This window comes from Plecotus auritus (assembly GCF_963455305.1).
Source record: "Plecotus auritus genome assembly, chromosome: 2".
Lineage (NCBI taxonomy): Eukaryota > Metazoa > Chordata > Mammalia > Chiroptera > Vespertilionidae > Plecotus > Plecotus auritus.
In genome coordinates, this window is record NC_137771.1 from 3,935,539 (window position 1) to 3,956,563 (window position 21,025).

The 21,025-nt window shown below is 58.6% G+C and overlaps 1 protein-coding gene and 1 long non-coding RNA gene across 22 annotated transcripts in view; one reads left to right on the top strand and one right to left on the bottom strand.

Annotated features, from left to right (window-relative positions):
* The window catches only part of CAMTA1 (calmodulin binding transcription activator 1), a 701,446-nt gene that overhangs the window by 631,385 nt on the left and 49,036 nt on the right, over positions 1 to 21,025 (top strand). For 2 of the 21 annotated variants that reach the window (XM_080656716.1, XM_080656723.1), the window contains exon 1: positions 16,491 to 16,671. The exons of 13 other annotated variants lie outside the window; for them this stretch is intronic. The gene's annotated coding sequence lies outside the window, so the exon portion shown is untranslated. Of the gene's footprint in view, positions 1 to 16,324; positions 16,672 to 16,833; positions 16,899 to 21,025 lie in introns of those variants that run through there. 6 more of the 21 variants (XM_080656715.1, XM_080656720.1, XM_080656717.1 and 3 more) reach the window with 4 other exon arrangements.
* LOC308242441 lies at positions 3,509 to 7,299 on the bottom strand. The gene is made up of 4 exons (XR_013959955.1): positions 7,172 to 7,299; positions 5,044 to 5,646; positions 4,801 to 4,876; positions 3,509 to 4,136 (listed from the first exon to the last, which is right to left on the bottom strand). It is a non-coding gene; the product is annotated as an uncharacterized lncRNA (long non-coding RNA).

Consider the following 21,025-nt stretch of genomic DNA (forward strand, 5'->3'; position numbering starts at 1 on the left):
GCCCTCCCTGACAGGAGAGGCGCGAGCAGCAGACGCCACCGGGTCTGCAGCGGCCGAGGCGGCCTCCTCCTGGCTGTGGGTACAGGACACCAGGTCAACGCCAAGTGGGGGGCCCTGAGGGCGGGAGACCTGGCTGCCTTGGGGGACGGGCCGGCCACCCGGGCGTCAGGCAGCTCACCTTGAGGGGTGAGGCAGGACCCCGTTGTGGTCGCTACCAATGGCTTGTCCTTGCCTTTCACCTTGTTTCCTGGGGCCGCTGCGCACTCGCGGCCTCGGAACTGTGTCATCTGCAGGCCCGGCGGCTGGAGGCCCCGCCAGGGGCCGCAGGGCGCCCCTCTGAGCTCCAGGGGAGCGCCCCTCTCGCCTCTTCTGGCTCCTGGCAGCTCCGCAGCCCTGGCCGCCCTCGGCCATGGGGACATCACTGCCGTGTCTGCTCCGTCACCGTGGACACCCTCCGCTGTGCGTCTGTCTGTTTTCTCTTCTGATAAGGACGCCGGTCGCTGGCTGAGGCCCAGTCCAGCAGGAACCCTCTTAACTAGTTCGGTCTGTAACTAACTCATCACAGAGACCCAAACAAGGTCCATTCTGAGGCCGGGGGAGAAGAGAGTGGCCCAGGAGAGAGCCGGCCACATGCGCATTAACAGAACATTCCAGAAGGAGGAGCCGGTGATGGAGACTGAGAAGGAGCAGCCCCGGGCGTCGGAGGGACCCCGGAGAGGGTGGAGTCGCAGAGCCTGGGGTCCGAGGGCGTCACAAGGGGATGGGTGGCCTCGTCAGAGGTGCTGACAGCCCCCAAGTCAAGTGGGTGCCACGTTGGCCCCAGCGAGCTTCCCTGGGCCGCTCTCCCCTTGCCCACTCCCCCGAGGGCTGCCCGCCCCCCAACTCTCTGCCTTTCAGTGTCCAGGTGAAGGTACCCGATATCCCCTCCCTGTACCTCTCCTCAGATCCAGGGCCGCCTGCCTGCTGCACAGCGCTGCGGGTTCTCCTGGCCAGGCAGCGTGTCCGCAGGGGCCTCACACCTGTCCTTATCTTGTCCCCCCACCCCCACCCCATCATCTGCAGTGTTCCCCACCTCAGTGGGCAGCCCCACCCAGAGAACCAGGCTCCTCCCGACCCGCTCGCTCCTCCCCACCTCCCGGCACCGTCCGGGGTTTCTCTCCCTAACTCCCCACTTCTCTCCATCCCTCTGCCACCTGCATTCAGCCCGGATCTCTTCACGCGTCCCAGCCAGTCTCCTGCGGCCAGGCCATTGGTTCTCCTGTCATCGGGGCGCCAGGCGCTGCACCAGCTCCAAGACATTTATTCTCGTGGCAACTCTCAGGGCGCTGAAGAGGGATGGCCTGGCAGAGGGTGCCAGGTGGCTCCCTGAGGTCGGGGGTCAGAGGAAGCCTCCGTGGGAAGACAAGTGACAGGAAGGAGATCACATTCAGGCAGAGGGAAGAGCAAGAGCTACATCCCCAGAGAGGGAAGGAGCAGGCGCTGGGGGCGCTGAGGAGGCACTGCGGCCGAGGGAGTCGGGAAGCGCAGGAGGAGGGGCCCCTGGGCCGCCCACCACGGCATGGAGCTGGGTTTATCCTGAGGATAAAACCGGGGGCCGTGGCAGGTTCTGAGCAGGGGAGTGGCCATACTCAGGTGTGTTTTCAAGCCCCCGGCTGCTGCATGGAGAAAGGATGCCTCGCTGAGACCCCCACTCACTCCTCCCCACCTCCTGTCACAAGTGAATGGCACCACGCAGGCGGGAGGTGATGGTGGCACCAGGGGGGGCTGGTCATGGTGAGCCCCAGAGACAGTGGAGGCGTCTGGAGGCAGGGTCAAGGTTGGGCTGGTGACGAAGGTGGAGGATGAGAACAGGAGGATGGGCCGTGCCCAGATGCAGGGCTTGAACAGCTGGGGCTCCGTGGACCATGTCCTGAGATGGAGGAGCTGGAGAAGCAGGTTCAGGAGGCAGAGAATCCAGAGTTCGGTTTGGTCCTGTCTCGGTTGGCAGCCTTGTCAGCATCGCCAGGTACATGGTTGGGTTTGAAAGCCTGCAGGCCAAGGAGAGGCCCAGAACAGAAGTAAAATATGGCAGTCCTGAGCTCAGAGGTGGAATTTCTGTCTAAATGTGCTTGTTCCGTGAGAGAATCAGGTAAAGGAGGGGAGGGGTGCAGGGAGCCACAGGCTCCCCAGTATTTGCATGTCAAGCGAACGGGGGTGGCAAAGGGGCTGAGGAGCAGCAGCCAGCGAGCAGGAGGAAGGAGAGGAGGACCCCGGCCAGGCTGGGAGAGGGGCCTTTCCAGGAAAAGCCGGGCAGATGCCAGGAGAGGGGGCACAGCATTCCTGTGAGGAAGGCGCACGTGGGAAGCCCCGAGGCAAGAGGGAGCAGCGTGAGTTTGGAGAACCCAGAGGAGCGGCCGTGACTCCGGATAAGGTGGTGCCCAGCCTGTCTGTGAGCTCAGAGCCGTGCCATCCTCCGGCTGGGCCCACAGGAAGGACCAGGAGCCTCGCAGACTCACCCGGCCCAGCAGATCCGTGTCTCCACCACCTCGGCCCCTCCTCCTGCAGCGAGAGGACCAGACCTGGGCCTGCTTCTCCTGCCCGACTCTGCTAGGTCTGCAGCCCGGAGACAGCTCCCCACCCACAGGCTCGGGGCCATCCCACCCTTCTCCGAGCTCCGAGCACCGGGATAAAATGCTCCCTCTGCTCCCCGTGGGCGTGCAGGAGCCAGAGGTGAGCCCTCAAACAGGAACAGACTGTGCCTCGCCCTCAAATGCTGTGTGGATGTCAGACCCCTGGAGGCTGCTGGCTGGTTGCCATGGATGCAGGAACCAGCCCTGCGGATGGGCCGGGAGACGAGACGGCCAGCTGCCCGCCTGGGCAATGGCACTCGCTCTGGCGTTTTACGCCGGACGCCATCTTCCTGCCAGCGTGTTTGGGCACAGGCCAGCTGCCATCAGAAGGCCGTAGCCCCGAAGAAAAGCCTCCGGCAAAACTGAGACCCGGGGAGAGCGGCAGGGGTGGGACGCTGCCAGGCCAGGCCAGGCCACGTGTTGCTGGCGTCCTGAGCCCCTCCCAGGCCTGGCTCCCAGAGGTGCCGCCCTGGGAAGAAGGGAGATGCATCTGTTTATCCAGCGGTGGGGGCGGGCAGCAGTGGTCTGAGGCCTCCTGACTCAGAGCCTCGGCAGCAAGGAGGGGGCTGGGGCAGAGCAGGGCTGGGCCTCCCGGAAGAAGCGGCCCCAGGTCCCAGACTCCGTGAGGGGAGCCACCTCCCGCCCCACCAGCTTCACACAGGACTGGGCCGGCAGAGCAGCCCGGGCTGGGCCACGCAAAGGCCTCTTTTTCTAAAAGCTCCTAAAAACACACACGTTCTCACCCCTCCCAAGCAGCCTGGCGCCTTGCCCCCTCCCTCTGTGACAACAGGACATGCAAAGTAGGCCTGCGAGCGGAGGCCGCTTCCCAGCCGCAGCGGCCTGCTGTGCTTCCACTGTCTGGAAAGAGGGACAGGCAGGTCTCTCTCATGTTCCGTATTTAATAAGAAACACGGGGGCAGCGTGAAAAGTCCGTGGCAGAGTGGGACGAGTCCATACACCAGAAAGAAACTCAGAACCTCGGGAGTTAGAACTCGAGGGAAACTCCGCTGTGTCTCCTCGTCCCCCTGCTCATCCTCCCTGAAGGGCCTGCACCCCAAAAGAGGTGGCATGGCCCCCACCTTGGCCGAATCAGGACAGAAGCCCCTCCTGACTCCTCGTTCGGGATGCTGCCCTCCCTTCTGCCCCCTTCCCCATCCCCAGCGCGCCCAGCACCACCGACACCCTGAAGCCAGGACACAGGGGTGAGAGAGGAGCCGGCCTGACTCCCGGCCGAGGGTGGACCGTGGTTCCTTTGCTGGTCGGTGTCCGCCTGTCCTGACTGCAGACTGTTCGCACCGACAGACACTCCCACTCTGAGCTCCACGCCCCTCGTGGCGTCAGCAGATGGGCAAAGGAGTGTCCTTTCTCCGGGGACGTGAGCAGGGACTCTGCCCCAGACCTCACCTCATTCAGGGGAGCCCACGTGGAGAAGAGCTGGTGACATCCATAGCAGCAGGCTGCATCCACGTGGGAGAGGTGTGTGTCGGCTCTGCAGCCCATGAGGTCCCTATTCTACAGATGAGGCCTCTGACAACAGCAAGCAGGTGACACAGACTCTCAGACCCAGTGGCCTGCCCCATCCGCCTGACCTTGACCTCTGCATGCGTCTTCCTCCGAGCCTGTGCTACCAACTGTGCCGCGTCTGACCTGGCCTCCGATCTAGAGGCATCCCTTGCCCCTGCCTCTCCCTTCTCATGGCCCTCCCGTACCCAGTTCGCGAATTCAGACCTTCACACCTCACAGGGCTTCCTCCTGCCGGTCCCTCCGTCCTGTTCCTATCTCGGGCCTTTATCGTCTCGTATCTAGGATGGGGTGTCCCAATGCTTCCCCTGCCACCCATGCTGTACGTCACTGATGCGTTCAGGAAGGTTTGACGGGCACCCAGATGTGCCAGGCGCTGCGCCAGGTGCTGCCCACTAGGAGAGACGGGCCAGAGCACCAGCACCTATAAGCCGGGGAACGAGAGCTGGGAGAGCAGGGCACACAGGGCTGCTGGGGGGCGGGGGCCCCTGCTCTGTGGGAAGGTCGGGATGAACGCCGCGTCTCCGGATGGAATACAGAGCTTTAAGAGCTGACCTCAGCCCGTTTTTCTCAGCTCATCGGTGGCTCTGCCTCTCCCCCTGCACCATGCTCTACGCTCCACTCCACTAAAGTCCTCAGGGCTTCCCAAACATACCATGTCGCTTCTTACCTCTGAGCCTTTGCACATGCTGTTCCCTCTGGCTCTTCGGGTCTTTTCCCTGTGGTCGTTTCAGAGAACTCCTGCTCTGTTGAAATCGGCCACTCTGAGGCCCCAGAGGCCACTGTAAAAGCTGACTTCCCCCCTCATCCCTTCCCCCCACATGCTGGGCGCCTTCCTTCTCATTGGCCTCCCCATCCACTCTGTCAGTTCCTCCACTAGCAAGGTTCTCTTTGTAAGCATTTCATCCCTCACCATTCATGGAGGTTAGGTGCCAGGCGTTGGGCTCAGAGCTGGACTCAAAACAGATGAATAAGAACAGAGGTGATTCTTGAGCTCCCCCAGCTCCCCACCCAGTGGAGGGCAAGTCAGACCTGACCCCCAAGCCTTTGCACAGAGAAGCACGTGGGCACCTTGTCCCAAAGCGGGGCAGGGGCAGGTCCTGGGTAGGTCTTGGGGGGAGTCTGAGGACACGAGCCTAAAGCTGCCATGTGAAGGAGGAGCAGAAGTCACCTCCAGGAAGAGACGAGGCAAGAGCATTCCAGGCAGAGGGAGCAGCCAGCACAGAGGGCTCTGTGGTGGAGGGAGCCCGTGAGGGCCGGGGAGGGGGAAGGGGAGAGGGAGGCCAGGGTCAGACCAGGCAGGTTGGAGGGACACTCAGGTACGGACACTGTGACCCTGGCTTTATCCCCAAGGAGAGGGCAGGCACTGAGGGTTTGGGAGGTGGTGACGTGGCCAGGTTGGCATTTTGAGAAGTGCCCTTGGCCACCGCATGGAAAATGGATGGACGGGGGCCGGAGCCAGTGGAGGTAGACCAGTTAGCCCTCCAGGCTGGAGATACTGCCGGATCTGGAGGTTCTGAAGAGAGGGGACAGACAAGAGGCATTTAGGAGGTGGCATCAGTAGGCTTGTAGGTGGGTTAGAGATGGAGAGGACCAGCCACAAGTTGGGTGGAGTTTGAAGGACCTTTGGGACCCCCCCGCCAAACCCCATGAAAATCCAATAGCAGGTGTGAAGACGTAGGCTCCAGAGCTTGGAGAAGCACATGGGCAGGAGAGAGAAGTCTGTGGGGTGCCTGCATGAAGGTGGCATTGGATGAAATGGGTCAAGAGGTGTGGATGAAATTGACTAAGGTGAGACTATGCAGGGTCCTGAGGCTAAGGACTTTAGTCTTAATTATCAATGTGTCCCAAGAGGCCAGGAACACAATAGGTGCTCAATAAATGCTTCTCAAGAGATAGATGGGTGGGTGGATGGATGGATACATGGATGGATGGATGGACAGGTAGATGGATGGACAGATGGATGGATGGACAGCCAGTGGTGTCCTTGTGACCACTGTCCTCACTGCTAACTGATCTCAGCTTTAAAGGGCTGGGGCTGTGGTCTGCAAACTGTGGCTCACGAGCCACATGCGGCTCACGAGCCGCGGTTTGCCGCTCTGTTGACTAATGAGTTTGCCGACCACTGCCTTAGGGAAAAACACTTAAAAAACATTTTAATAATGTACCAATGTCTTTAACCTGAAGTCAAAACTTCTGGGTAAGGGTAATGCCTTACGCAGTGGTTGGCAAACTCAGTCAACAGAGCGGCAAGCTCGCGAGCCGCAGTTTGCCGACCACTGGGCTGGGGCATCCCTGATGTCAGAACCAGACTGGGGAGGGTGTCCAAATCGGACACGGCACCATCGCCGCCTCCTGGTCTCCCTGTCACTGGACAGGTTTCAGTCAAACGACCCAAGACAAGAATGCAGATGCTTGGCCCCAACCTCCTTTATTCGATGCGCCCAGGGCCGGCTGCCGTCAGGGTTTTTAAGGGGCCACCTGCTGAGAACAGAGAGTTCTCCCCTCAACTCACAGGAGCTGGAAAGGGAGGGAAAAAGCAAACGGGGTGGGCGAATACTTTGTCTTCTGCAGAGAATACTGTGCAAAGTCCCAGAGTTCCTGGGCAGAGATGTGACATTAACTGGATTGCAGATCAGTCCGCCCAAAAGTGAAATCAAATGAGAAATTCCAGGCGCCTCTGACGGCTCCGGTTATTATCCTAACATACTGTCGCAATTACCTCTCTGAATTGCTCACCTGTGCCACAGCCCCTGGCGCTGGGTAAACCAACTCCACCCTCAGACGGGCCCCCTGGCTCCGGCCTGTTCCTCCTCACCAAGGGCTCTCCGATGGCTCCGTTTTCGGCTGTGGGGTCGTGCGCAGCTCCACCTGGCCTCTCCTCCCTCTGTCCTGTCTCCCCTCCCTCTCCCCCGTCCCCCCTCCCTCTCCCATGCTGGGGGCTGGGAGCCTGGAGGAAGCCCCAGAACCAGCGCCCCCTCTTCCCACAGTGCTCCCCTCCCCATACCCCAGCCCCCAACACCCATGGGAATGGGGCTCACCTTGCAATGCGACCAGCTGGGCGCACACGGGGATCTCAGAGCCGCCAGGGAGGGGACCAGGCAAGAGCGTTTCTGCTCAGTAATTCACCTGTAAGAGAAAGGAAGGCGTAGACTCAGCATTCGGGCGTCTTCCGTGATGCTAACAATTCATGTGATTCTCAGGGCATAAAAAATGCACCCAGGCTCCAATTATGTAAGCTCGACGAGGGTTACGGCGCATCGGAAGGCCGGGCCTGGGCCACGGGAGCAGTTGGAGCCAGTGGAAGCTCGGCGGAAGTGCTAGGTAGCAGCGCCGAGGTTCTGCTGGCCCAGGGGGTGCGGCCCGATGCATTGCAGCCCCCAGGGCCCAAACCTGGACCGGGCTGATGTATGTGTGACAAGTCCCTTGGAAAGCAGCAGCAGCTCGGGCTCAGCGAGAACAGCAGGGAGTCTGAGCCTGCGGTTCCCCAGGGGCACTTGCAGACCTCGTTCCTCCCCGGCCTCCGCGGGGCTCCCCATAGGACAGGGAGCGGGGGCTCCTTTGCCATCTGGTGAACGGCCTGGCGTTAAGTTACTTGAAAGTGCGTTAAATCCCAGAGGATCGTGGGGCGGGGCTGTTTCTGAGACAGGACACGGAGGGTGTTTCTCAGATCCCTCCACGTCACTGGTCCCGACGCCAGTGAGCTACGTCCTGTGCAGGGTCCTGGCCGCACGGTGGGGGCCACGACAGAATGTGACCCGGGGTGTCCAAGAGAGATGCTTGAGTGACAGGCAGCTCCTCCCTCCTGACCTCAGTCATTACTGTTCCCAGGTCCTAGCCCGTGGCTCCCCTGAAAGGGGCACGCGCTTCAGGTGTTGGTGGCAGAACTGCCAGTTCGGCGGTTTCAAAGTGGTGTTCTGTGTAGATACTGGGTCACTGGCTCTGTCGTCACCCAGCAGGCAACGCACACACTCGGGTATCTTTGATCCGGTTCCCGCGTTAGGAAAACGGGGTGGGCCTCGCGGGAGAGCACGCGGTGCCGTCTCAGTGAGCGCATCCGAAGTGCTTCCCGGGCAAACGCGCCCTTCCCAGGCCACCCCGCCGGGCGCAGTGCACACGCAGCCTCTCCAACGGCTCGCGGGGTTTCCTGCCTCGGAGAGAGGCCACCAACAGCCCAGGGGGCCCTTGAAGCTCTCTCAGACCCCAGAGTGTGACCCCTTGATCACGCGTGGGGTCCCCTTGAAGCTCTCTCAGACCCCAGAGTGTGACCCCTTGATCACGCGTGGGGTCCCCTTGAAGCTCTCTCAGACCCCAGAGTGTGACCCCTTGATCACACGTGGGGTCCCCTTGATGCTCTCTCAGACCCCAGAGTGTGACCCCTTGATCACGTGTGGGGTCCCCTTGATGCTCTCTCAGACCCCAGAGTGTGACCCCTTGATCACACGTGGGGTCCCCTTGAAGCTCTCTCAGACCCCAGAGTGTGACCCCTTGATCACACGTGGGGTCCCCTTGAAGCTCTCTCAGACCCCAGAGTGTGACCCCTTGATCACACGTAGGGTCCCCTTGAAGCTCTCTCAGACCCCAGAGTGTGACCCCTTGATCACGTGTGGGGTCCCCTTGATGCTCTCTCAGACCCCAGAGTGTGACCCCTTGATCACACGTGGGGTCCCCTTGAAGCTCTCTCAGACCCCAGAGTGTGACCCCTTGATCACACGTGGGGTCCCCTTGAAGCTCTCTCAGACCCCAGAGTGTGACCCCTTGATCACACGTAGGGTCCCCTTGAAGCTCTCTCAGACCCCAGAGTGTGACCCCTTGATCACGCGTGGAGTCCCCTTGATGCTCTCTCAGACCCCAGTACCGTTGCTTCCTGAGCTCCTCTCCAGCGGGCTCCAGGGGGTTTGGGCCCTGACGCGGCAAGAGTGGCCTCAAACCAGAGCCACGGAGGCTCCTGCGTTCTGCGCATGAGGGTCTGGGAGCCCCCAGCCAGGCAGAGCTGTGAGGACATGGGGGAGCCGTGCTTAGAAGAAGGTGCTAATCTCAGTCAGCTCGGGCGGCCACCACAAAACGCCCCAGACCAGGCAGTTGAGACAACAGACTTTTATTCCTCACAGTTCAGGAGGCTGGAAGTTCAAGATCAAGGTGTTGGCAGGTTTGGTTTCTCTTGAGGGCTCTCTCCTTGGCTTGCAGACAGCCACCTTCTCACTGGATCCTCACATGGTCTTTCCTGTTTGTGTGTGCGCGTGCGCGCCTGGGGTTTCTCGGTGTCCACATGTCCTCGTCTTACCAGGACACCAGTCAGATTGGGTTAGGACCCATCCTCCCAGCCTCAAATTCATCTCCTCTTTAGAAGCCCCATCTCCCATACATCCCGAGGTGCTGGGAGTCAGGGCTTCCACACAGGGATTTGGGGAAGACATAATTCAGCCCATCACAGAGCTGTTCTCCAAAAGTGAGCCGTCCTGCCTGAAGGGACCTCATCTCTGTTGTGAGGGCTTTCCCAAGGCCCAGACCTGCCCTCCAAGGCTCCATGGGGGGCGGGGGGAGGGGCTGAAACTCAGACACCGGACTGGGGCTTCCGCTGCCGTCTTGCTGGCTATCTTGGCCCAGATGTGGACTCAGTCAGCTCACCCTGTTGTGTAACTAAGATGAGGTGCTAACACCCAAGCTGTGAGATCCAGAGATACCTCCCTGTGACGTGATGCAGCCGCTGAAACACCAATGTCATGCTCCCCAGATGTTTCCAGATGTTTCCATCCCCGATTTCCTGAGGAGGAACCTGAATCTCAGAGGGTCAGGTGACTTGTCCTGGGTCACATGGCTAGGGATTCACACTCAGGGCAGTCAGACGCTAAAGCCCATTGGGTGCGTTATGGCCAAGCAAGACCACTTCCTGAGAGGTGCGGGTTGCCCACCCGTGACCCCGCTGCCCCTGAGAGCAGAGCCTCTTGGCAGAGACTGGCATGTATTCTGTCGCCTAGCGCAGCGGTCGCCCACCGGCGGTCCACGGAGCACTGGTGGTGCGTGAGGTCTGAAAGGTTGGCGACTGCTGGTCTAGCGTGCATCCGGCCCAGGGGGCAGCGGAGGGGCGACTGGGCCTGTGTGAGGCGCTAGGGAGAATGAGTTCATGGTGTTTTCACCCAACTTCTTCGAATGTTCCTTCTGCATTGTGTCCCTCAGAGAGTTCCCCACGTCCTCAGTCGGTGGCCAACGCATCTTTTCCTTCCTGCGGGTCGGAGCTGGCAGCTGCCCCCCGCGGCACCAGTCATGCCAGCCCGCTTTGCCCTGGTAGCAAACACCTTTCCTTCCCACAACCCCCACGCCACTGACCCCTACGTCACCAGCCACCCTGAGCGTTGTGGCCCAAAGCGACAGGTCTGTGCTCGTTTCTGGGTAGGCTGTTCGTCTGCTGGTTCCACCTGGGCCCACGCGTGCAGCCGCGTGCACAGGGCGGGTCATCTCAAAGGCAGAGGCCCTGCAGCCGGGGCACAGGTCACGGTGCCCGTGCCCATGCCCAGGACCACATCAGCACGGCCTCAGGCCTCATTCACAAAGGAGGAAACTGAGGCACAGGAAGGGAAGGAAGCTGGCTCCCCAGGTAGTTAGCGTGGAGCCAGGCTGCTGACCCAGGCCTGGACCCTTCAAGGTCCATGCATGTTATAGCATCTGTCAGTTCATTCCATTTTGTTGCCAAGGAAATGTCCATCTGGACGGACATGTGTTCATTTCTCTCAGGCACATGCCTGGCAGTGTTGTGGTGGGGTCTTATGGGAACTCGGTGAGTAACCCTTTGTACACCGTAAGCGTCTATAGACGTAATTAAATTAAAAATATCGTGGCGTGTGGGGATGGTTTCCGTTCTGGACGAGTGGCAGTTGACTGGTTAACCTTTTGAGGAACTGACAGGAGATCTTACATTCCCGCCAGCAGGGTGTGAGGGTTTCGATGGCTCTACATCCTTGTCAGCACTTGTTGTTGTCTGTCTTTTTATTGGCCATCGCAGTGCGTGCAAAGCAGTGTCTCCCTGTGGTTTTGACTTGCATTTCCCGTTGATAATGATGCTGAGTACGTTTTCATGGGCTTATGGACTATTTGTATGTCTTCCTTGGAGAAATGTCTCTTCAGATCCTTTGTCTATTTTTTTAAAAAGGGGGTTATTTGCCTGTTTATTTTTGAGCTGTAAAAATTCTTTTTATATTCTAGATACATGTCCCTTATCACATATATGATTTCCAAATACATCCTCCCCTTCAGCGAGCCGTCTTTTTCACTTTTTTGGTATTGTCCTTGAAAGCAGTTTTAAGTTTTGATGACGTCCAGTTGACAGTATCTGTTTTTTCCTGGGTTTCTTGCTTTTGGTGTAATTTCTAAGAAACAGCTGTCAAATCTGAGGACAGGAAGTGACCTCTATGTTTTCTAAGAGTTGTGTGTGTGTGTGTTTTAGTTTTGGCTCTTACATTTATGTCTTTGATCTTTATATATGGTTTTTTATTGATTTTAAAGAGAGGAAGAGGGAGAAAAAGAGAGAGAGGGAAACATCAATCGGTTGCCTTCTGTATGCGCCCCGACTGGGGGTCAAACCCGCAACCCAGGTGTGTGCCCTGACCAGGAATTGAACCCACGACCTTTTGATGGACAGGTTGAGGCTCCAACTAAGCGAGCCACCCAGCCTGGGCTGATCTGTCGTGAGTCAGTTTTCATATACAGTGTGAGGTAGGGCGGGGGCTTCATTCTCGTGCTTGGGGATGGCCAGGTGTCCTGGCAGTGTTTGTTGAAAGGCTCTGCTTTCTCCATTGAATTGCTTTGCCACCCTGACCTATAGCTGTTAAAAATGTGGTTCTTAAAAATGTCTTGGTGCCTTAAAGATACACTGAATGTGCACCTTGCACTTATCTTTAAACTGTTACTCCCTTTGACAAGAGTCCCATTTGACTTTTAATTGGAAGTTGACACCTGCGGAAACATCTTTGATTTCCACCGCGAGGAGAGGCCAGGTTCTGGTGCGGCCCAGTCCCAGTGGTTTCTCTCTCACTCTTGCCACAAGTTCAATGCCAGTTGGTAGGGGGGGCTCTACCCATCGCCGTCACTTAGGGACCTGGCCCGGCAGAGTCGACATCTTTACAGAAACAAGCATTCACCATTGCTGGGCTAGGAGGAGTGTGGAAGCAGGTCACTGCGTCTGGAAATTGCCAGACTGCTTTCTTAAACAAACGGTACCCGAATGACCCAGCAGTCTTCAGGGACTTGGAGAACCATCATAGTAGGGACTTGAACCCCAGGTGCTGCTGACCATCTCTGTGTCTTTGGCCAAGGTATCCGACCTCTTGAATTGTTCGTTTTTTCTTCTATAGTATACAGGGGTCCTCAAACTTTTTAAACAGGGGGCCAGTTCACTGTCCCTCAGACCGTTGGAGGGCCGGACTATAGTTTTAAAAAAAAAACTATGAACAAATTCCTATGCGCACTGCGGGCCCAGGACGCGTCGGCTGCTAAGCAGGACAGGCAGCGGCACCTGGCGGGCCGGATAAATGACCTCGGCGGGCCGCATGTGGCCCGCGGGCCGTAGTTTGAGGACGCCTGCAGGGCCTAGCTGGTTTGGCTCAGTGGATAGAGCATCAGCCCATGGACTGAAGGGTCCCAGGTTCGATTCTGGTCAGGTGCATGTATCTCAGTTGCAGGCTCGATCCCCAGCCCCTGTTAGGGCGTGTGCAGGATGCAACCAATCGATGTGTCCCGCTCACATCGATGTTTCTCTCTCTCTGTCTCTCACCCTCCCTTCGATTCTCTCCAAAAAATCAATGGGAAAATATCCTCGGGTGAGGATTAACAACAACAACAAAAAATTAGCCTGCCATATTTGGTCCTTTAATTAACCCCTAATGCCTTGGCAGGGCCAGACCAAACGATTTCTCGGGCTGTATGAGGCCCACGGGTGGATATTCCCAACCCCGGCCTTGCCTAACCGCAGGTGGATAACAGGCATCCAACACCCTTCTCCCTCCCCTGCCACAGGACCCACACCTGCTTGGTTCATCACGAGACCCTCGCAGAGGTTAGGGCTGGGACAAGGGCTCACCATCTCTGCTTAAGGGGCAAGACTGGCACTTGGGCTGGGTGCTGCCAAGTGGACCCATCACGGAGCAGTTTCCTTTTTCTCTATTTTTATTTATTTCTTTTAAAATTTTTTATTGATTTCAGAGAGGAAGGGAGAGATAGAAACATCAAATGGTGAGAGAGAATCATTGATCGGCTGCCTCCTGCACGCCCCACACTGAGGATCGAGCCTGCAACCCGGGCATGTGCTCTGATTGGGAATCGAACCGTGATCTCCTGGTTCATAGATCGATGCTGAACCACTGAGCCACACCAACTGGGCTTCTTATTCTCTATTTTTAAAAATGACCCAGGTACCCTCGAAGCCCCATAACATCCAGTGTAATGATTTGCTGGAATGGCAGGCATGCCTTACCCGTCATTCCTAACCTGAGAAAAGGAACGTGAGCACCCCCAAGGGAAGACAACCTGAGGGTCTGGGTTCTGGCATGCCGTCCGAGCTCTGAGCCGGCGCGGAGTCACCCAGCTCCGCCTGACTTTGTATGCACGGGCCTCTGTCCGAGACAGAGATGCAGCGGGCAATCAGTGTCGGACCATCCGGGAGGGAACGGCCCCACCCAAGCAACAGGAAGGGGACGTGCCTTCTGCAGAAACGCCACCTGAGGCTGCCTGCACGGAGGCCTCCAGGCTGCTGAGCCCACCTCTACCACCAGGGCACAGCCAATGGCCTGAAGCATCCATCACTCTACCTTTCTTGCACGCCAGGCGGACACGGGCTGCTGGAGGAAAGGTGAAGGGTCATGGGTTCCCCGTGGCCCCTTCTCAGGATGCCCAGGTCCGAACCCAGGGCTAACCCCCTGCCTTTGTAAACAATTCCGAGACGGAAACCCTCCCCATCTGAAAGCTACAAAAGTCCGAAGGCCTCCTCTCTAGCTGGGGTCCAGGTGCCTGACCCTGGCTCCCGCCATCCCGAGTTCCCTGGCGCTGAGGGATATGCAGGTGGGCGTGGCTCCTCCTCTCCGCCTCCCCAGTTGGTCCCTGTGGCTCACCATCCATTCAGGGTAATTCAGCAACTAGTCGCCGAGCACAGACAGGGCCGGCATTGTGCACGGTGCCAGGAGAGGTTGCGAACATGTATGTAGACAGTATACATATGGAAAAGTGCACATATCACACATATGTGAAACTCCGGTCACAAGCTAAACTGACTTTTCACAAACTATAAAACCAGTTCCGGGTCAAACACAGAACGTGATGGGAAACCCAGAAGCCCCCCTCCTCCGCGCCCGTCACTGCCCCCCATCTCAAGACGCCCTGCCTCCTGAGCGCTGACCTGTAGTGAGTGGGCTTGTGTGCCAGGCACCTTGCGTCTACGTATTGACTCATTCAGTTCTCACCCACAGGCGTGAGGGCAGGGTGCTGGGGGGGCACAGCTGCAAGCGGGAGAGTCTAACTTGCATGCAGGTGGCTTGTGTCCAGAGCCCTTGCCATTGACTAAAACCCTGCTGCCCCGGAAACAAATAGACCCCCTTTATGAATGCATTGTTAACAATGCTCCTGGGACGGTTCTGCTGAGAGTCCGGGCAAGCCGGGAGGTGGGGTGAGGTGCGTTTGGAGTCAGGCCTTCATGCATGGAAAGGAGTGTGCCCAACAGAGAAAGGGGAGAAGGTACATACGCAGAGTTGGGACGTGCAGGGGTCCTTTGCGTGAGAGGGGGGCAGAGGCAGACGGGGGCAGGAATATGAGGACTGGTTGGAGTAGGACTGTGACTGTGTTCCGTGTTCTGGCTGCGCCGGGGCTGCTGAGGGACTGACTTCCTGAGGTTTGGAATCGGTGGTCAGCCCCCAACAGGGAGAAGTTGCAGGGCCTGGCTCAGAGGTGTGGCGCAGGGACCCTGCCTGGGGTGTCCTTGGCTTGGCCTCTAACGGTTCATTTTTGGCTGCACAGGCTTAAGTGCTGTGCAAAATCCCGTGGTTGTTTTCGTGTGTGTTTTGGGTGGGGTCAAAAGAAAAAAGAGACTCTGTCCCCATCTTTTGAGAGTCTTTTTAACCCAGATGGCAGAAAGGAGACAAAATCAATTTTAAAGGTATCTGACAATATGATGGGGTAAAGATGACCTCATCAGAAGCCTGCGTGGGTCAACAGCTCTGTGTGCGTGGCCAGCGTGTAGGGGTGGGGGCTTTGAATAGCGTCGGGGCTACAGATTTTATCCGGCAAACAGAAGGGAGGGGGGTGTCCCCGCGGGGTGCCTGGAGAGGCTGCTGGGAGATGCTGAGCTTTAATGGAGAGGTGTGACTCGGGCGTGGGGCGGAGGCTGGAGGCGGGAGACCAGGGCGAGAGGCTATTCTGCAGAAGCATCAGTGAGAAAGCTGACACGTGAACTTTGGGGCACCGGGGCTAGACCAGAGGAGCGGGGGCGAGGCCCTGCGACTCCAGCTAAGGCGCTCAGAACCGCGACCGGAGCACTGGGCGCTCCCGAAATCCCAGGGGAGCCGCTATTCCCCCGTCACTGCGCAGACGTTCTCGGCCACACCGTGTCCGACGCCCAGGGCCCCTTACCACTCGGGACCCCGGACCCGCCCACAGCTCTCGCATCCTCCCGGGCGTTGCCGGGCACCTCCGCCTTCGGCCGCGTAGCCGCGCCCTGCGCCCCTCCTTCCCGCCCAGCCTTCCCGCTCCCCCGCTCGCGGCTCGGCCTGCGCAGTGCCCGCTTCTCCCGCAGCTGCATTGCAGGCGCTGCCTCCGCAGGGTGCGCCAGGGCCGCGTCGGAAGCCCGCGGGCCTCGGGGCGCGGGGCTGGAGACCCGACGGCGCCGCGGGGCCAGGAGTCCTCGGTCCGGGCGTGGGCGGCTCCGCGGGAGAGTACACGCCGCCCGTGCGCCTCTGCCTCGTGGCGCGGATCCCCGAGGAGGCCTTCTGGGGCCGTGAGCCCGGGTACTGCCGTCGAGCTCGTACTCATCCCTGCCCTCGAGCGGACCGCGGCCGCCCCCTTGGCGGGCCTCCCGGAATCTGGGCGGGGGTCAAGGCGGGACCGTCGCGAGGGGCGGTGTCCCGCCCGGACCTCGCTTGCAGGCGCTGGGGCCGCGGGGCCGCGCTCCGCCCGCACCCTCCGGCCGGGCCCCCCGCCGTCCAGCGCGGCGCCGCGCGGCTCGGGCGCAGTTCCGGCGCAGTCCCCGCGCCCGGCGGCTCCGCGCCCCACACCTGCCTCTGCCCAGCTCCCGGTGACGTCGCGCCCTCGGATTGGCGCGCGGGCGGGGCCGAGGCCGGTGAGCTCACCGCCGCGCCCCGCCATTGGCCCGGGCGGCGCACTCAGGCTGTGGCGGGGAGACGGCGGTACCCGGAGCCGAGTCTTTCCAGCCGCGGTGTGTGGAGCCGAGCGGGTCGGGCCAGGCTGTTGTGGGGCCGGGCCGGGCGGGGCCGCGCAGGAGGAGGAGGAAGACCCAGCGGCGAGGCGCCAGCGCTGCGAGCGGCGGCCGTGCTCCCCAAGTCCAGTGAGTGCGCGACGGCCGGGAGAGTGGGCCCGGCGCGTGCGATCGAGGGCGGCGGCCCGCGGGGGCGCGCAGGGCGCGCGGGGGCGGGGCCGGGGGCGCGCGCGCCGCCCCCGGGGCGTGGGGAGCACGCGTGCTCGCAGTGGGGGGCGCGGGTGTTTACACTGAGGCAGCGGGTGTGAGCGTGGGTGCAAGGACACACGCGTGTGTGCAGGAGGGGGGCCTGGAAGGTGAGGGGCGCGAGTGTTTACGCGGGGGGAGCAGTGTGTTTTGACGCGTGAGGGCGCGTGGGGACCTGCGTGTGTTGACAGGGCGTGTGAGACTCAGGGAGGGGCATTGGAATGAGTCTGCGGGGCGCTCGCGTGTTTTAGGAGCCGGTGTGCGGACACGCGTGTTCGCGGAGCAGCGGGAGAGCGAGCGAGCGTGCTGCTGGAGAGCGAGGGACTGCGTGGGTTTTGAGGCGGGAGGGCCTGGGGGCCGGCGTGTTTTGACGGGTGCGCATGTGTGTCTGTGGGAGAAGTGCGCGGAGTGGGTGTGAGGTCACGCGGACTTAGAGAGCGAGGCTGAGCGCGAGCGTGATTCTGCGAGGGCGGGAGTGCGTGTGAGAACACGCGTGTGTGCGCGGGCAGCGCGAGTGTGGAGGTGAGTGGCGGGGGCGGGCGCGCGGGCGGCGGGGTGGGGCCGCGGCTGGTTTTTGTCTGCGAGGCGCCGCCTGCGCGGCGGGCTTTTCGGATCCAGCGCTCCCTCCCGCTGCGGGCGGGCGAGCGGGCGAGGGGACACGGGCAGGGAAGGGGACAGGGGCCCGGCCCGCGCGGGCAGGACGGGGAGAGGGGCGAGGACAGGTGCTCCGTCGGCGGGGAGAGGGACAGGGACAGGTGCCCCTTCGGCAGGGTGCTGGGAGAGGAGTGGGGATAGGTGCCCCCTCGGCGGGGCTCTGGGGGGAAGGGGGCAGAACAGGTGCTCCCTGGGTGGGGCGCATGTGGGGAGAAGCCAGAAGGGCCGAGACAGGTGACCCCTTGCAGGGCCAGGGCGAGGTGAGCGGGGCCGGGGCGAGAGGCGAGGCGCTGGGCTGCGGGCCGCCGGGCGCCTCTGCAGGACCCGGGTGGGTGTCGGGGCTGCCTCTCCTAGCAGGCCAGTGGGGTGAATGAACGTCTTACTAACCCGCGGGTAGAACTCGGCAGGAAAGTTGGTTGAGTTCAGAGGCTGAAGGTTGGGGAGAACTTCCTGGGAGCTTTGCTACAGGCAGACCTGGGACTGACTGGAAGGGGCGCCGTGACCCTCGTTTCCCCCAGGCAGGCTCAGGCGGCTGGCCGGGAAGCTGGTGTGGCCTTGCACTTACAGGATCTCGTGATTTGGTTTCCTAGCTGTTGCATGACGTTAGAGGCAGCCCTGCTAGCGATGTTCAATGTTGGAGCCTTTTTCCATTTCCAAGGATCTCTCCGGGCGTCAAAACAACTTTATCTACAAATTAGGCAGCAAAATAAGTTTCTGAAACTATGATACTCTTGCACATTATCTCAAGCAGTTGCTTCAGGAATTGATGACAGTTTTAAACTCTTATATTTCACCTCCTCTGCTTGGATGCTTTCTCCTGTCCTGAAGTCTGGTTAGCAGAGCAGATGCAGTAAACGTGAGAGGGCTCTCAGATAATCACAGAAGTGCCTCTTGTAGTTGGTCGAATGCATTATTTTTTTTTTTTCACCAGTGAGACCAAACCCAAAACTTTAAATTTATGCTCCCAACAAATTTTGTCAGATGTGGAAAATACCCAGCTCTATTTAATGGAGTCCTTTTCTGTCGCTGCGTAAGGAATCTATGTCCTATAGAGACACTATAGCCTTGGAACTTGATAGAAATACATTAAGCAGTAGCCCTTTGCATGGTGTGTGTTTATAGGAAAATATTCTTTTAAGGTTAGCATTCGATGATGGCAAATAAACTTACGTTTCCCTTTATTTTTATGTGTGATTTAGGGAGTAATGATGTTTGATGTTCTAGAACAGTGGTCGGCAAACTCTTTAGTCAACAGAGGCAAATATCAACAGTACAACGATTGAAATTTCTTTTGAGAGCCAAATTTTTTAAACTTCTTCTAACGCCATTTCTTCAAAATAGACTCGCCCAGGCCGTGGTATTTTGTGGAAGAGCCACACTCAAGGGGCCAAAGAGCCGCATGTGGCTCGCGAGCCGCAGTTTGCCGACCACGGTTCTAGAGTATAGAACATTTACTTACCGGATAGGCATTTCCCATGTAAATTTAGTTTAGTTACAAAAGCAAACAGAGGACGGCTGCGAATTCCTAACGGACCTCGATTTGGTCACGCTGATTAATTATATTCCAAAGAGTCTGAGAGGAGACACAGTATTTAATGCCGTCGTTAATGACAATATTGCATTATTTAAGGATTTGTAACAGTTCTGCTTTTAGGATAAACACAGACATTATTATTTTCTTCAGTCCTCTGTTCAGTCCTCTGTTCAGTCCTCTGTGCTGGCCTTCCCGCCCCTGACAGCAGCTGTCCCCACTCAGTGCATTCGTGGTGGACTGTTCTGGAGAACAGATAACAGGTGGACCCGAGACATTTTCGCCTTCTCTGAGAAAGAGTGAAGTTAAAGAATCGGTTGACGTTGAAAGTTTCCCGAGAGAAAGATGTGGAGCTTTTATTGATGGCTAAGGGTCACGTGTTCAGCTCAGGGTCCCTTGCCTTCTGGCGTACGGGAAGTGTAGGTGTCGCATGTCTTCTGGGGATGGTCCCAATTGTTCTCCTGTTTGGAGCGTTGCTGTCGTGAACTTCTGGAGCCGCAGAGCTGTGCTTGTAGGCTGCCTTTTTTTTTTTTTAATGTTTATAGAAAAATTGTAAGTACATATATTTAAGACACAAATTTAGGTATTACCCAGAAAGGTCAAAAAAGGCCATTTTGGCCCTGGCTGGTTTGGCTCAGTGGATTAGAGCGTCAGCCTGCAGATTGAAGGGTCCCAAGTTCGATTTTAGTCAAGGACACATGTCCAGGTTGTGGGCTGGATCCCCAGTAGGGGGTGTGCAGAAGGCGGCCAATCAGTGATTCTCTCTCATCATTGATGTTTCTACCTCTCTCTTCCTCTGAAATCAATATATATATATACACACACACACACACACACACACACACACACATATACACATACACACACACACACACACACACACATATACACATACACACACACACACACACACACACACACACACACACACACAGTTCTTTAGCCCGGGCGGTGGTTTCTGGAAGTCCTCTTCTTCTTGGTACACTTCCCCACCCTTTGCCCAGCTGTCCAGCGTCGCCTGCCGTGTCTTCTCACCGTTAAAGGCCTCAGAGGGATTTAACATTCGCTCCATTGATCTTTTCATGGGAGACTGAGTGGTGCCAGGTCAGTATCGTTCAACATCAGCCACGGCCTCCGTCAGAGGATCGGAGAGCTTCCTTCACTTACCTATTCTTTTGGCAAAAAGCTTTTGGCATCCACATTGTATAAGTTGATTCGTGTACACCTCAACTTGTTTTTTCCAAAAAGTGATTGCAGGGAGCTTCCAGAGATACATATTGCACAGTGAAGCAAGATGAAGAGAGACGCAGTGAGGGTCCGGGAGAGTGAGATGGAGGGACTGGGAGGTTAGTAAGCAGCACCCGTGCCCTAAAACCTTCCCGCGTCCTGGCGGCGGGCCCTGCGGGTCCCAGGCTCCCTGCCGTGGTGGGAGCAGCGCTGTGGGCCTCACTCTGTCTTTCTGACACCTTTCCAAACAGCGAGCTTTCCTGGTTCCCACGTGCGTCCTGACAGCCGGTGGTTAGTTTTCAGCGATGACGGGAGAAGTCCGGGTGAGACGCAGCGAATCACATTAAAGACCCCGTGCTAACGTGCGTCACACGGAACACTCAGGAGGTGCCCAGGAGCCTGCAGGGCAACAACACGGGTGTCGTCCCCTCATCGGGAGGATGTGAGAGGTCATGACCACCAGGGTCCTCGGTGACAGGCTGAACCCCTCCCCGGACGGGCTGCCCTGAAGCCACAGGACAGTGTGTTCTTGGTTCCCTGAGGTGCCTGGATGTGGGTTTGCACACAGCAGGCAGACAGGGCGGTGCCCTTAGCACCGGGAAGGACAGCTCTCCATCCCTAAGCGACCTAGCGCCATGGCAAGTGGCTTTTTTAAACGGGTGGAGGGAGACAAGGCCAGGATGATCTTGTCCGATGCTTCCTTTTAGGGAACTTCTCTCAGTGAAGCAAGATGAAAAGAGATGGACGTAGAGGATTCGGCCGAAGGAAAGTGAGGGTCCGGGAAAGTGATTCAGGGGGTAGTTTTGAAAGCACATCCTCGTCCCT